Raw genomic sequence first — 13,640 nt, 5'->3', positions numbered from 1 at the left:
TTGGAAACCAGACAACATGTGACCTCATACACAGATGTACTCATTGTTAGTGGTATGGGTATAGGTTTTTGTGCCACAATCAGGAATTCTGATAACTACTATTTTGTAAAATTCAGAAAAGGGAAAAATGTATGGGGCATTTATAATTGTATTAGGTGCATAATCATAATCCAGACAGTAGGGGGGAGATTATTTCTATCTTTTTTTTTTTTTTTTCCGTAGGCAGGCTCCGGGAATTGAAGCTGGGTCTCTGGCATGGCAGGCGAGAATTCTTCCACTGAGCCACTGTTGCACCACCATTTTTGACTAGGTATTGGTGAGACCTGCGTCCTTTGCTTATAATTTTGTATATGTATATATGAGTTGAAGAATTTTCACTAGATTAGCATCTGGCTTTGTATATTTCAGGCCCTGTTTCTTTTCCTATACCTGTGTATTCCTGCTGAGAGATAAATGATGCTCTGCCTATGACACAACAACAGTTGAATCAGCATAGTAGGTAGAAGTAGGATTACTGAAAGCCTTTCTTAGTGTGGGAAGGCTGGTGTGAAGCTGTTATGTACCCCAGAAAGGCCATGCTCTTTTTCCTGATCCAATCTTGTGGGGGCAGCCATGTTTCTTTTAATCTTGATTCAGTATTGTGGAGGTGGAAACTTTGGTTGGATTGTTTCCATGGAAATGAGACACACTCAATTGTGAGTGTGACCTTTTGATTAGATGGAGATGTGACTCTGCCCATTCAAGGTGGGTCTTGATTAGTTTACCGAGTCCTTTAAAAGGGGAAATATTTTGAGAAATCTCAGATGCAGATGCAGACACAGACATTGGGGAATGCAGAAGCCCCAAGAGACACAGTTGCTTCATAGATGCAGATATTTGGAGATGCTTAGAGTGCCGACAGAGAGAGAAGATGCCTAGACATGGATATTTGGAGATGAGAGCCCAGCAGATATTGCCATGTGCTTTCCTATGAGATGCTAAGCAAGCCAGAACCCAGAGTTATGTCCTAGAGGAGCTAACTGCAGGCCCACAGATGCTTAGAGAGGAAACCACTGGCATCAGAAAGGGGACGCAATGGAACTGGGAACAAGGACCAGCAGATGCCAGCCACAACCTTTCCCATGTGACAGACATCAGCCTTCCTTGAGAAAAGATGTCGTTCTCTGGATACCTTAGTTGAACATTTTTTATGGCCTTAGAACTGTAAACATGTAACTGAATAAATTCCCTTTTTAAAAGTCATTCCAGGGCAGGCCACGGTGGCTCAGCAGACAGAGTTCTCGCCTGCTATGCCAGAGACCTGGGTTCGATTCCTGGTGCCTGCCCATGCAAAAAAAGAAAAGTCATTCCATTTCTGGTACATTGAATTCTGGCAGCATTTAACAAACCAAAACAGCTAGCAACTACTTCATTATTTGTGAGAATAGCGATAAACTATAAATATATTCAATTAAACTCAAACTACATGAATCACCAATTCAACGTCCCCTTAGATAGGTCCCAAAGCCATTCATAACTTGACAGGTAATGTAATGGAGAGAATGTTGATGTGGAAAGTGACAGTGATCTTGACAGATTCCAGTTAAAATATTTTACTTTTGTAAAATTGTAAAAACAGTTAACCATGTTAACCCATTACAAGAACTTATCCAGGGCCTTGGAAGGGTCCTGTGCAAGTGAGAGACCTTGAAAATAAAGCTTTATTATTGCCACTATAAATCTATACATAGAGTCCTTGCTTTAGTTAATATTCTCTTCATATCTGGCTAAAAGTTTATTATAAAATGGAGAACAATGTGCACATAACCTCAGGAAATTCTTATATAAATTTTTAGAATCATATGTTTGAGCTTTGCATTTAGTTGTTGTTGGAGAGTAAGTCTAAGTTGGTTCACTTCTACAGAGGAATAAGTCTTGGCAAATGACAGACTTTAGTAATACTAATTGGTAATCCAAAGCTTTAACTATCCTCTCTTCCAGTGAAGGATACCTGGGTTACTCCAATTCTCTGTTCCCACAAAAAACTTGTGAAAATAAATAAATCCTTGTATATATCTCATTAAGAACCTGTGCGAGAATTTTTTCAGAATCTGTATCAGTAGTGGAATTTCTAGGTCATAAGTTATACATGTACTTAATGTGCTTAGGTAGTGCTGGATTGCTCTCTGGTACTGAAATGTTCGTTCTTATTCTACCATCCATGCATGAATGTTTCTATGTACTTGTATCTCCACTAACATCTGATATGAACCAGCTTTCTGATTTTTGCCAGTCTAATAGATATAAAATAGCACCTTAGTGTTGTGTTATTTTTTTTCTGATGACTAATTCCATTGAGCACCTTTTTTTTCCCCCTAAGCTTAATGGTTTTTTTTGTATTTTCTGTAAATCACCTGTTCATATCCTTTGACCGTATTTCTTGGGAAGGACATATTTATTCTTTTAACAAAGAATTATTACAAAGTCCTTATAGAGAGTCAGGCTGTAACAACATGCAGACAAATAACACATCAGCCCTAGTCTCAAAACACCGAGTCTACTGAGAGGGAGAATATATAAATAAATTACTTATAACATGCACTTTCAAGTCCACTTTATAACAGGTTGGAATAAAAATAAATAAAACAACAATGCACAAATAAACTTCCTATATTCTGTTATGCATGCTGAACTTTGTATAAAGTTTGGTGGTTGTGTGAGAAGAGAATGATTTATACATAAAAATATAACACTTGAGAATTTGGGAGGTAATAATCTGGTAGAGAATACAATTCTTTGCTGGAGGAAGAGTGGAAGGAAGGGGCTGAATATTAAACTAAGTATAAAAGTCTTCCTGATTTCAAGGAACTTGGCTTTTGGTTTTGAAGGCCGGGCATATACATATGTAAAAAGTGAAAATGGGAAATTGGGAGGGGAGTAAATTAAGTGCTTAATATAGCAACTGGTAGAAGTACTCTGAAGGCAATCAGAAAATAGGTGAATGTTGGAGGTATAATTTTGGGAATCAAGTACAAATAAAATATGGGTCACAGTGAAGATACTGAGAACTAAATCCTGCACATTGGGGAATGCTCACAGCCAAACCCTAAAGGAAGAACTTGGGGAGGAAGAGAAAGAAGCCCCTGAGAGTGAGAGGCGTGACAGAAGGCCATGTCCGGAATCAGAGCAAGTTCACCAAGAAGGAGAATCTGCAATCAAGAGTCAAATGCCATTCCTGAGGGTTGAAAGGATCAGAACAGGGATAGGCCCAGTTACAGCACAAGCTGGAAGATTTAGCAGTGGGAATGAGACAGTTCCATTCATGGCTTTGGAAGCTACTTCTCACAATTTTAATTTTTTCTTTATTCTCTCTCTCCCACCCATTTCCATTACTTTCTAAAGGCCTTATTTTTGTTTATTTTGATTTTCCTTTATTTCCCAAAATATTTATTTTTGAGTAAATGGTACATGCACCTGGCCACAGAATCAAAATTCAAAGGCTACCAAAAGGCATGCTACATATATACATGCACACATACACACCTACATACATATTGACCTAGTTCTTTGTCTTACTTTAAATAATCACCACAATTATTATGGGGATTTATTCACCTTATTTGTAGAAGTGCCTAAGGACTGTATATTATTCCATAGTGTGGATGTAGCATAAAGTATTCTACCACTCCCTTACTGATAGGAACATGGGTCATTTCCAAGTTCCAGGTCTTACAAACAATGCCGCAATGAATATCTCTGTATAAACTCCTTTGTGAGATGTATGAACATCTTTGGATACGTTTCTAGAAATGCAATTGTTGGTTTGACAGATATATGAATTCATGGTTTTTTTTTTTTTTTTTTGTATCCATGAAGGCCTTAATTTGAAGTACTATGTATTTTAGATAATATAGCAATGTAGGATATGTATTCACCTCCTTAATCCAGTGATGCTTTTCCATTTGCTCCTCTGATGGGAATATCTAGAGAGTGAATCAGACTCTCAGAACAAAAGATCTACGGAGAAAATCTCACAGATAATGAGTAGCAAGGCTGAAATCCCACCAGTGTGGCAGTGGCAGGGAACTGGGACTCTTATACTGATATTAGCCAGGATTCTAACTTTGGAAGTTTTCTGAGACATCACAGTAAGTCCTTTGTTTAAAATATTTTAGAGCCAGGAAAAAAAAAAGTGAAAGCAATCCAACTTGTAGTTCAGAAGGTAGAGAAATTAGAAACATCTGCTAAGTTCGGTTGCAGACACCGTTTGTGCTGACATGGAGATGTAATAAGCAGGCGGTTGACTAGTCCAGTCTAATTCTGGTGAATAATATTTTCTCAGCAGTCTCCTGGCCACAGACTATCAAAAGGCAATGGGAACATGCTGTAAAGTGCCTTGATGCCCAGAACAATTACACTCTGGAAACATTCTCTGGCTGGCTGAACATGACCCATGACCACAGCTCAGTTCATTCCACAAACAGAATTAGAGCGCATATGGAATAATATTTTTTTTCAGGACTTGCTTGTATTAACTTTCTTAGTATATGATATCATGAAGGACTTTCATACGTGGAATGATACTACCTTGTAATAGTACGGGTGAAAAACAATGCCACAGTTTGCTTAACATAATTATACTAATACCATTTCCCCCATGTGGTCACTGGTTATACTATTTTCAGATTTATTTTGTGTCTGTGTGGGTAGGTGTAAGAGCCTATGACTTCAGTTTTAACATTTCTGACTATCTAAATATCATGTAAAAAATATGTAAGTTACCAGATTTCTAAGAAGCATTGCCCTTCAGGACCTCTCTGATCCTTTCCTGATCCCACCACAGAAAACTAATTATTTCACTTTCATGCATTACACATATATATATATGTACATATAACATAATCCAGTTGATTTGCTTGTCACTTTGTATTTTTAGTTTATTTATATGCCTGTTGCCAATTAGCTGTCTACTCGTCAAAGTTAGGACTTTTATTTTATCAATGCATTTCTAGTAACTGTCAGAGTGATTAGCATGTAATAACTGAAGAATAAATATTCATAACATCAGTGAATCAGACAGCTAATCATAGAACCATGAGATACCTTGACACAAAATCCAATCTTGCCACTAATACTCATTTTCCTGGGATATGTACATTATTATACTTAGTTTCCTTAGAAGTTTTTTTTTTTTAACTATTTAAATATCGCTGAGTAGTTTTGAAAAGGCAACTGTAAGTTTCTGAGTATGTACGCTGAAAGCACCAATGTAATTGTGTAATTAGTATAGGATAATTTCATGATGCCACTTTCAAAGATTTGAGAATTCTGTTATTTGATGGGAAGAGTTGGTTTTATTCCTAATAAATGCGGAGAAGATATTAGTAATTGAGTTCAGCTAAATTATGTAGCTTTGGAAAAACTTAATTTTCCTGAGGCTTGGTTTCTGTGATAGTTGGGTTTAGGTGTCAACTTTGCCAGGTGATAATGCCCCATTGTTCTGTTTCTGTTGCCTTAAATCATCAGTATGTGCAATTCATCTATGCCTGATTACATTTGCGGTAGGCTAAGGGGAATGTTTTCCACAATGAGTGAGGTTTAATTTAATTAGCTGGAGGCTTAAAAGAGAGAGGTCAGAGGAGAGCTCAGCAGCTCAACATACCTCATCTCAGCACTCACAGCTCAGTCCAGAAGTTTGGAGATGCAGAAAGAAATTGCCCCTGGGGAAAGCTGTTGGAACCCAGAAGTCTGGAGAGAAGGCCAGCAGACATCACTGTGTGCCTTCCCATGGAACAGAGAACCTCAATTGAAAGTGAGCTGCATTTCTTCTGAAGAACTACAAATTAACTAAATAAATCCCCTTATTAATAGCTGATTCATCTCTGGTGTGTTGCATGTTGGCAGCTTTGGCAGACTAAAACAGTTTCCTTGCCTAAAATATTGTGAAGATTGTGAAGATGCCTGCCAAGCATGAGCATTTTGCATATCTGACACATAGTAGGCACTCAAAATGACAGCTAATAGCAGAATCAATAGCTGTAAACAAATAAGAGAAATCATCTTGTCTGAGATTGTCATTTATGTAGCATGCATGCTGCCCACTCCATATTTCTCTTATCCACAGAATCCTTGCTAATTAGTCAATACCCTTTTCCATGAAGCTGGATGCAGCTTTAGGATTAATTTACGGTCAGTCATTGCCAATAAACCTAAGAAAGGACATGAATTGAAATCCATTTGTCAGTCCCAATCCAATCTAATTCTCTCATTTTACAGAAGAGAAAACTGAATCCCAAAGAAGTTATGTAATTTCTGAAAGAAATCAGCAGTGTATAGTCAGAACCCTGGACAAGGTGCAAAACTGTTAATTCAGTTCTTCAAGTGTAACATTTGCCTTCCCTGGTCATCTTCTTTCATAATAACCAGTGTAAAGAGTCATTATTATTTGCCAGTTTTTTTTTAGGAAATAAAGCAACCATGATTTTCTTGAACTAATATTCTTTGGTTTATATAAATGAACTACACTGATCTCTTTATTCTAATGATTACATGTATTTTTAAAAGCTGTAGTGTTTGATTCAAACCTTCTGTGCTGTTGGCTTTTAGAAAAGAAAAAGTAAAAGCTTGCAGGTCAGCAGATGTTGAGGGAGGGATAATCAAGGTAAACATTTAGATAACTAGGAAGTGGTTTCCTAAGCAAGGGTAACTCTCTAAAACTTTTCCACATATCCTCCTTTGATCATTTTGACTTTAATTTTTTTCTGGTCTGGATATTATGCAGTAAAATTTTGGATTGGAATCCACAGAAGCTGGCAACAGTTAAATTAATCCTTATTTTCACTAAGGACATGCTCATGCCTGCTAATAACTACAACATTAATGTGGATTTACTTAGCCAAAGGAAAAACAGGATGAGAAAAGATGATGTGAAATCTCTTTTTCTCATCACTTATGCTTCCACCCCCACTGTTTTTTGTTTGTTTTAGTTACATTTTCAAATGTTCTCTCATTTTCCCATGTTCTGTGTTCACCTTGGAAAATCTTCAAATAGCACAGATGACAAACAGGAGTCCAGAAGTGCTGACTCATCCCAGCAGAAGTCCAGTGGTTTGGCAGGAGTGTTAACTTTAACATGTTCAGACTTGCCCTTATAACAATAAGTCTCTGGCAGCAGATGTCACTGTTGGTCTATCTTACTTTTGGGGCACTTCAGCCATGTTTGCTTATGAGGATATGGGCCCAGTAATTCTAGATTTTAGGAAAGATTGTCTTGGGAGACATTTATTGATGGTCTTTGCCATTGATATAAGGGTCAATTCTTACCACTGAAATTGGATTTAATTACGAAGAATGTTATTATCATTATTGTTATCATTTAAATACTGGTAACATTTTCCTTTTTTTAATGGAGATCTTCTCCACGAAGTCTCCATCCCCTTTCTTTGTTCCTTCTTTCTGCATGTCAGTCCCTAGGCATGGGGCAGCTTATTTTCCTCTGCTCAAACACGCTTATTTGCTCACATATAAATCTCTACGATTATCACATTCTCTAAGATACTTTCTTTCATAACTTTTGCAGCATTAATTACATGCAATTATCCTTTACTTTTCCTCAGTAAATAAGTTGTGCCAGTACCACATCCTTTCTTTTGGGCTCTCCTCTGTGATGCTTGGGCTGCAAAACTCTGCCAGCTTCTTGTTAGATTTTGCTCATAAAAGGCATTAGAGGGAGACTGAGAGGTAGTGTGTATGGAAGGTGGGGAAGGAGAAGAGACTGTCTTCCTTTTTGAAAATTTGTGCTATTCCTTTTGGCATCAATCCCAACACAGTAGTTTGCCTAACCATCAGCTGGTAGCCCTACCACTGGACATGGCTCCAGCTTTTACCTCCTTTGGCACTTCCAGAGGTACCAGCTACAGCCTTTCCGAGTCCCTTCATCAGAGCCTCAAATCTTAGGGCTCTTCCTTCCAGCTCCTAGGTTTGGTAACCCTGACTTTTTTCTTTTGTTTCCCTAAACACAGGCACTGTATCTGTTTCCTGAGTTACCTAAGTGTTCTCATTTATTACACCCTCTTAACACCTGAGAAAGCATTCCTTCATTAAATCCCCTCTGTTGCAAACAGTGTGGTTTCTGTTTTCCTTACTATGACTTGTAATATATATGCACAGTCATATAGATTTCAAATGACACCTAATGTTAAACGTAGGAGAAAGCAAGTAGCAAGTTCATGGTATTGTGCTTCCGGTTTGTGTCTATGCTTCCCTGATTTGGGGCCTTTAGCATGTAATATGTTTGCATTGATTTTGACTCCATGATATGGAATATATACATTGTGAAATGTATACTGACCTTCAAATATAATCAAAACAAAAACCCTTATTAGTATGTAGTGTAATTTCTTCCTCCCAAAATATCTAATCCTTGCCAATGGAGTTCCAGTTTGGTTTACAATTACTGAAATGACTTGAAGCCTATTTTCTATCCCTGATCTAGCCCAATACCCTACTATATAGAGAACAAGCCAAACCTGGAGAGATGAGGGGACTTGCTCAAGGTCCGTAAGTGAGTGAACAGAACTCTGGAGCAGAACACGATCCAATTTTCTTCCATTTCCCTATGCTACCTTTAGTTGCTGATGATTTTTACATGAATCCATGGCACGATTTGTTTGCATTAATGATGTTATTAATCTAGGGTTTCTTGCTTTATATTAATATACCATGCTGAGAATTTAACTTGGAGAGGGTAGTATTGTAGAACATGTTGTCTTTCTATGAATGTGATTTACTTCTTTATACTTAATATTTATTCATTCGTTCATAGTCAAGTAACACTTATTAACACATAGTAATATAATGTAGTGACATGGGTCAGTATATTAATATTGTCTGTCAATATTCTCTCATATTCACAGAAAACCCTCATCAACTTAACTAGATACCTTAACTTATACTACTTCCTCAACTCTTTTGTACTCAGTCCCCTACAATCTGGCTTATGCAAGTTCTCTACGGAAACCGCCGTTGAATTCATCAGTGACCTCCATTTTCTCAAACCCAATAAACATTTTTCTGCTTTTGACTTGACCCACATTCTGTGGCAATTGTTGACACTAATTATGAGTCTGTGCTTTCTAAATCTTTCCCTTTCTTCTGAAAAACTTCTTTAATGTTATCCTTCCGCCTTTCCTTACTGCTATTTCTCACATCATCTTATGTAGGATCTCAAATACCAGTGATCTCCAGAGCTTATTATATTTTCATACCCACACAACCCTATTTTAGCCCACCTTTCAACCTTCTGCCACTGTTTGTGTTCTGAAGACTGTCAAATCCATATTACCAGCCTAGACTTCTTCCATGAGCTCTAGGTCTTTATGTATAGCTGCCTGCTGGAAATGCAAATCTGTTTATATCACTCCCACTCTTGGTGACTTATCCTTCAATAGATCTTCATAGTTTATAGTGAAGAGTTTAATTCCATAGGCCTGAAACAGTCTTCATAATTTGGTTCTATTTGCTGCTTCCATATCTCCTGTAACTCCATTCATGTATATCCTTGCTCTGCTCATACCAAGGTAATTGCATCTTCTGGTTCTTCTCATACTTCATACCTCTCTGTAGTCCACATTCTTCCTGCTACTTCTTGTTCACTTACTTCACATAGTTAATGCATAACTCAGTTCTAATGTCTAGTTTTTCTTTATTTTACTTCAAATGTCTCAGTTTAGATGTCTGTCTTAGTTGAAACAAATGTTTTAGTTCAAATGGCTCTACAAGAAACATTCCTGATGATGCTTTCCATTGTTCATATTTCTTCTCTTCTTCATACCTCTTTCCTTTAGTCATACTACAATTCTAAAACTCTATTGTCATCATTGTTTAACTTTTCTCCCCTTACTAGATTATTGTGGTAGTCACAAAAAAGGGCCACTATCAATTTATCAACTCCCTGTACATGCACCCTGCATCTCACATCAAGAGATGGAATCTGTTTCCCCTTGCTTTTGTGTATGAGCTGTACTTGTAACTTGCTTTAACCAATCAAATATGGCAGAAGTGACAGTTTGGGCCATCTAAATTCAGACCTTAAGGTAGCTTCTCTCTTGTCTTTATTTTTTGGAGCTGAACCTCCATGCTTTAAAGATGTTCAAGCTAGACTTCTGAATGATTGGAGGCCATGTGGAGAGAGAACCTACAGGATGAGAGGCTGTCATGGACATTTCACCCCCAACTAAGCTCTCAGTGAATTTAGCTGTAAGAATAAATTATTCTACCCTACAGGGGGCAAAAGAACAGTCCTGCATAGGCCTGTTGAGTCCAGTTAATTTATGGAATCATTATAATAATCAATATTTGTTGTTTTAAGTCACAAAGTTTTGAGGTGTATTGTTACATAGCAGTAAATAACTAGAATAATATTTCTTCAGGAAATATGTTATTTGAGTTTCTATTACATTTCAAGAATGTACTAGTGATTAAGTATACTATTGTGAATAAAATATTTGACTTGGTATCCCTTTACTTAGCACGGTGCCTACATGTAATAGATATGAAATTAATGCCGTTATGGAATAAAAGAATAAAAAGTGAGAGTCATACTCTTTCAAGAAGTTCTCTCTATTAGAGGTGTAAATACATATTTTGGTGTTAAAAAGAAATATCTAAAAAAAGAAGGTATATACCTTCAATTCCATTTGATAATCCACGGATAACTCTTGTGTATATATTTTTTTATAAAATTTCCAAGTTGTTAGAATATTCTAAACAAAATGAAGCAAATGACATTTGGAACAATATATTCCAACTTAGAATTGTGCTTACTTGTCCATATTTTGGGTGCTTTCATATGTTTGTTATTTGTACTTCTATGAGAGAGAAGTTCTCTTTTTAAAAAGTTTCTGAAAACATGTCTTTCCGAAGTCAACCTCACCCACCTTTTCTTTAACTTGAAGGAAACAGTGTTTGAGAACCCACTGTCTTGAGAACCCAATGCCTAGCATTAAGAGTGGCAGCCTAAAGCTCCGAACATTGGGCTACATGAATCATAAGTATTATCCCATTTATTCTGCCCCATTATTCTATGAGCTAACTACTCTTTCCATTCCTGTTTTTCAAACTGGGATTCTAAGGCTCAGAGAGAGTAAGGACATTACAGAGTTAGGCGTCCAACACGAATTAGGATGGCCTCAAAGGAAGGCTACAAAGTTAGCATCTGAAAAATCTATATAGTTTTAAGACTGACACTCTCTATAATATCATCTTAATACATTTTCCTCAAAAGTAAAACATTTATTAAGCTTGGATAAGGATTCCAATTCCAAGTTGTAAGTCATCCAAATATGGAAATACATTATTTAAGCATATGGATTATGGCTTCCTAAGCTTGGACCACTTCTCTTTTCTCTTGGTTTCTGGATTCACTTTTGTTTCCCAAAATGATTAGTTTACCTTATATTTCAGGCTATGTTCCCTAGTGCACTTGGTCTTCTGGATGGTCATGACAGAGTCACAGGAACCTCAAGTAGGCAGCAGCACAGTGACCAGACCACCACCACATGCCATCTCTCTACTGGGGGCTTTAGATGAAAAGATTGAACTTGTGGTCAGGTAGGTCCACAGAGAACCCTGTGTACTAGCTCTCAAATGTGGTCATCACAGAATCATCTGGGAAGCTTTTCAAAATTATTACCTCCAGGATACTTTTATTTAATAGGTCTGTGTTGTAGCCTGCAATCTGTTTTTATAAAGCACTACACATTGATCTAGAGGATGTCTTTTTAATGATGCAGAAAGCTATCTGCATGGCTAAGAATGCTGTGAAAGGTAGATGGAAGATGATCTTTTTTTGTCCGAAAAGGGGAAATATATATTTCCAAAGGAAGAGAAGAATCATAGACTGCTAGAAAGAAAGATATCTGGATTGCGTCATTGAGGAGTTCACAAACATGTGTGCACATTAGAATCATCTAGAGCTTTTATATGCCAATGTCAGCTCCCACTGCAGGCCAGTCTCATCATAATCTCTGGGTGTTTGGTTTAGCACCAACTACAGACTAATCATATTAGAATGTCTGGGAACTGGGAATTGCATTAAGAACCATTTTCAGCAGAGGTTGGCAAACATTTTATGTAGAGGGCCAGATTGTAAATATTTTAGTCTTTGTGGGTAATATGGTCTCTGTTGTAACTACTCAATTATTCTCTTGTTGTGCAAAAGTAGCCATAGGCCAAACATATATAAATGAGTGTATCTTTATTCCAATAAAACTATATTTATGAACACTGAAATTTGAAGTTCTAGTTTCCTGATCCCTGATCTAGAACAAATACCTATTCATTTTATAGATAAGGGAAATCAGGCCTGTCAAGGCTTAGTGACCTACCCAAGATCACCCAGATCATTAGTGGCAGAGCCAAGAGTGCATCTTGCCCTGTGCTCCTTGCCCTGAGAGTTTAGTAAGAGGGTAATGTAGAGGAGTATATCTTCCTTAATTATTTTTTTTATCTTCAAAGAATTATATTTTCTTTGATTATTGCTGTGAATTGTTCAAATATAAAGGATAACTATGAAATTTTACATATCCAGGCCTCTTTAGAACATTGTCAATATTGACCCTTAAAGATAGTATATTATTGGAAGTAGAAAATGATTGTATTTATTGAAATTACTCTTAGTTTGATATTGTTCTGTGGAAGATGACCTGAAAACATTTTGACAAGTGAGCTTCAATGGAATGCATAGTTTGTACTCTTTATTGCCCATCCTTCCTCCCAGCCCCACACTTTTTAGATACCCATCATACATTCAGAGATAATAGGAGAAATTGGAAGATGGGAGAACATGAAAAGGATGGGTCAGGGAAGTTGGAGGATGGGAAGGGAACCAGTTGAAAGATGATACTGGGTACCATGTTGGACAGATGTCCTGTCAAGATGGGACACAGCATCGCTCAGCTGTAGATGTTGCCATGCAGAAATGTGGTCCCATTGTTGCATGATCTGATTTTCAAGTGAATTTGGAATTCTCTGCTTTTAGGCTTAGTCTTCAAATTTTTAAACATTGGCTACTAATGGAAAAAAATTTAAAACACAACATAAGCCAAAGTAAACATGTGTCTAGGCTGGACCCATTTTGCCACATCTGTTCAGAGTCTAATCTGCAACAGAATCAAGAGATGGATAGGTGTGAGTTCTAGGATAGGAACTGCCTTTTAAAAGAAAGCATGTGTGAGGGGATTGCTGAGCATTAAAGGGAATATAGGAGTTGGTGAGGAAGCATAGCAGCAATGAGTCTCTTAAGAGAGATCAGACTTCCTCCAATTAGCATCCTATTAAATCAAGGACTAACTTTTATTAAGTTAATGTTAAAGCTTATCATAATGTTGTACTATCTCTCATGTTTGTATCCTTATAGTTATTATCAGGAAAAGAAATAAGACTGTAGAAATTTTAAAAATGCGTGTGAGTAGGAAAGACATTTAAAGTTTATCTTTCATTTTACTGTGAGTCAGAGAAGAAAAACATCCATGACAGAAGAAGTAGATGATGGTGGCTGTTAAGAACCAAGTCATTTATTCTTTGGAACCTTGGAGAGAAAGGAAAGGAGAGAATGGGGTAGCTGGCCAGGAACAGAGAAGAAGCCTGGGTGGTGGGGAGCC

This window comes from Tamandua tetradactyla, chromosome 3 (assembly GCF_023851605.1).
Source record: "Tamandua tetradactyla isolate mTamTet1 chromosome 3, mTamTet1.pri, whole genome shotgun sequence".
NCBI lineage: Eukaryota > Metazoa > Chordata > Mammalia > Pilosa > Myrmecophagidae > Tamandua > Tamandua tetradactyla.
This window is presented reverse-complemented; position numbering follows the sequence as displayed.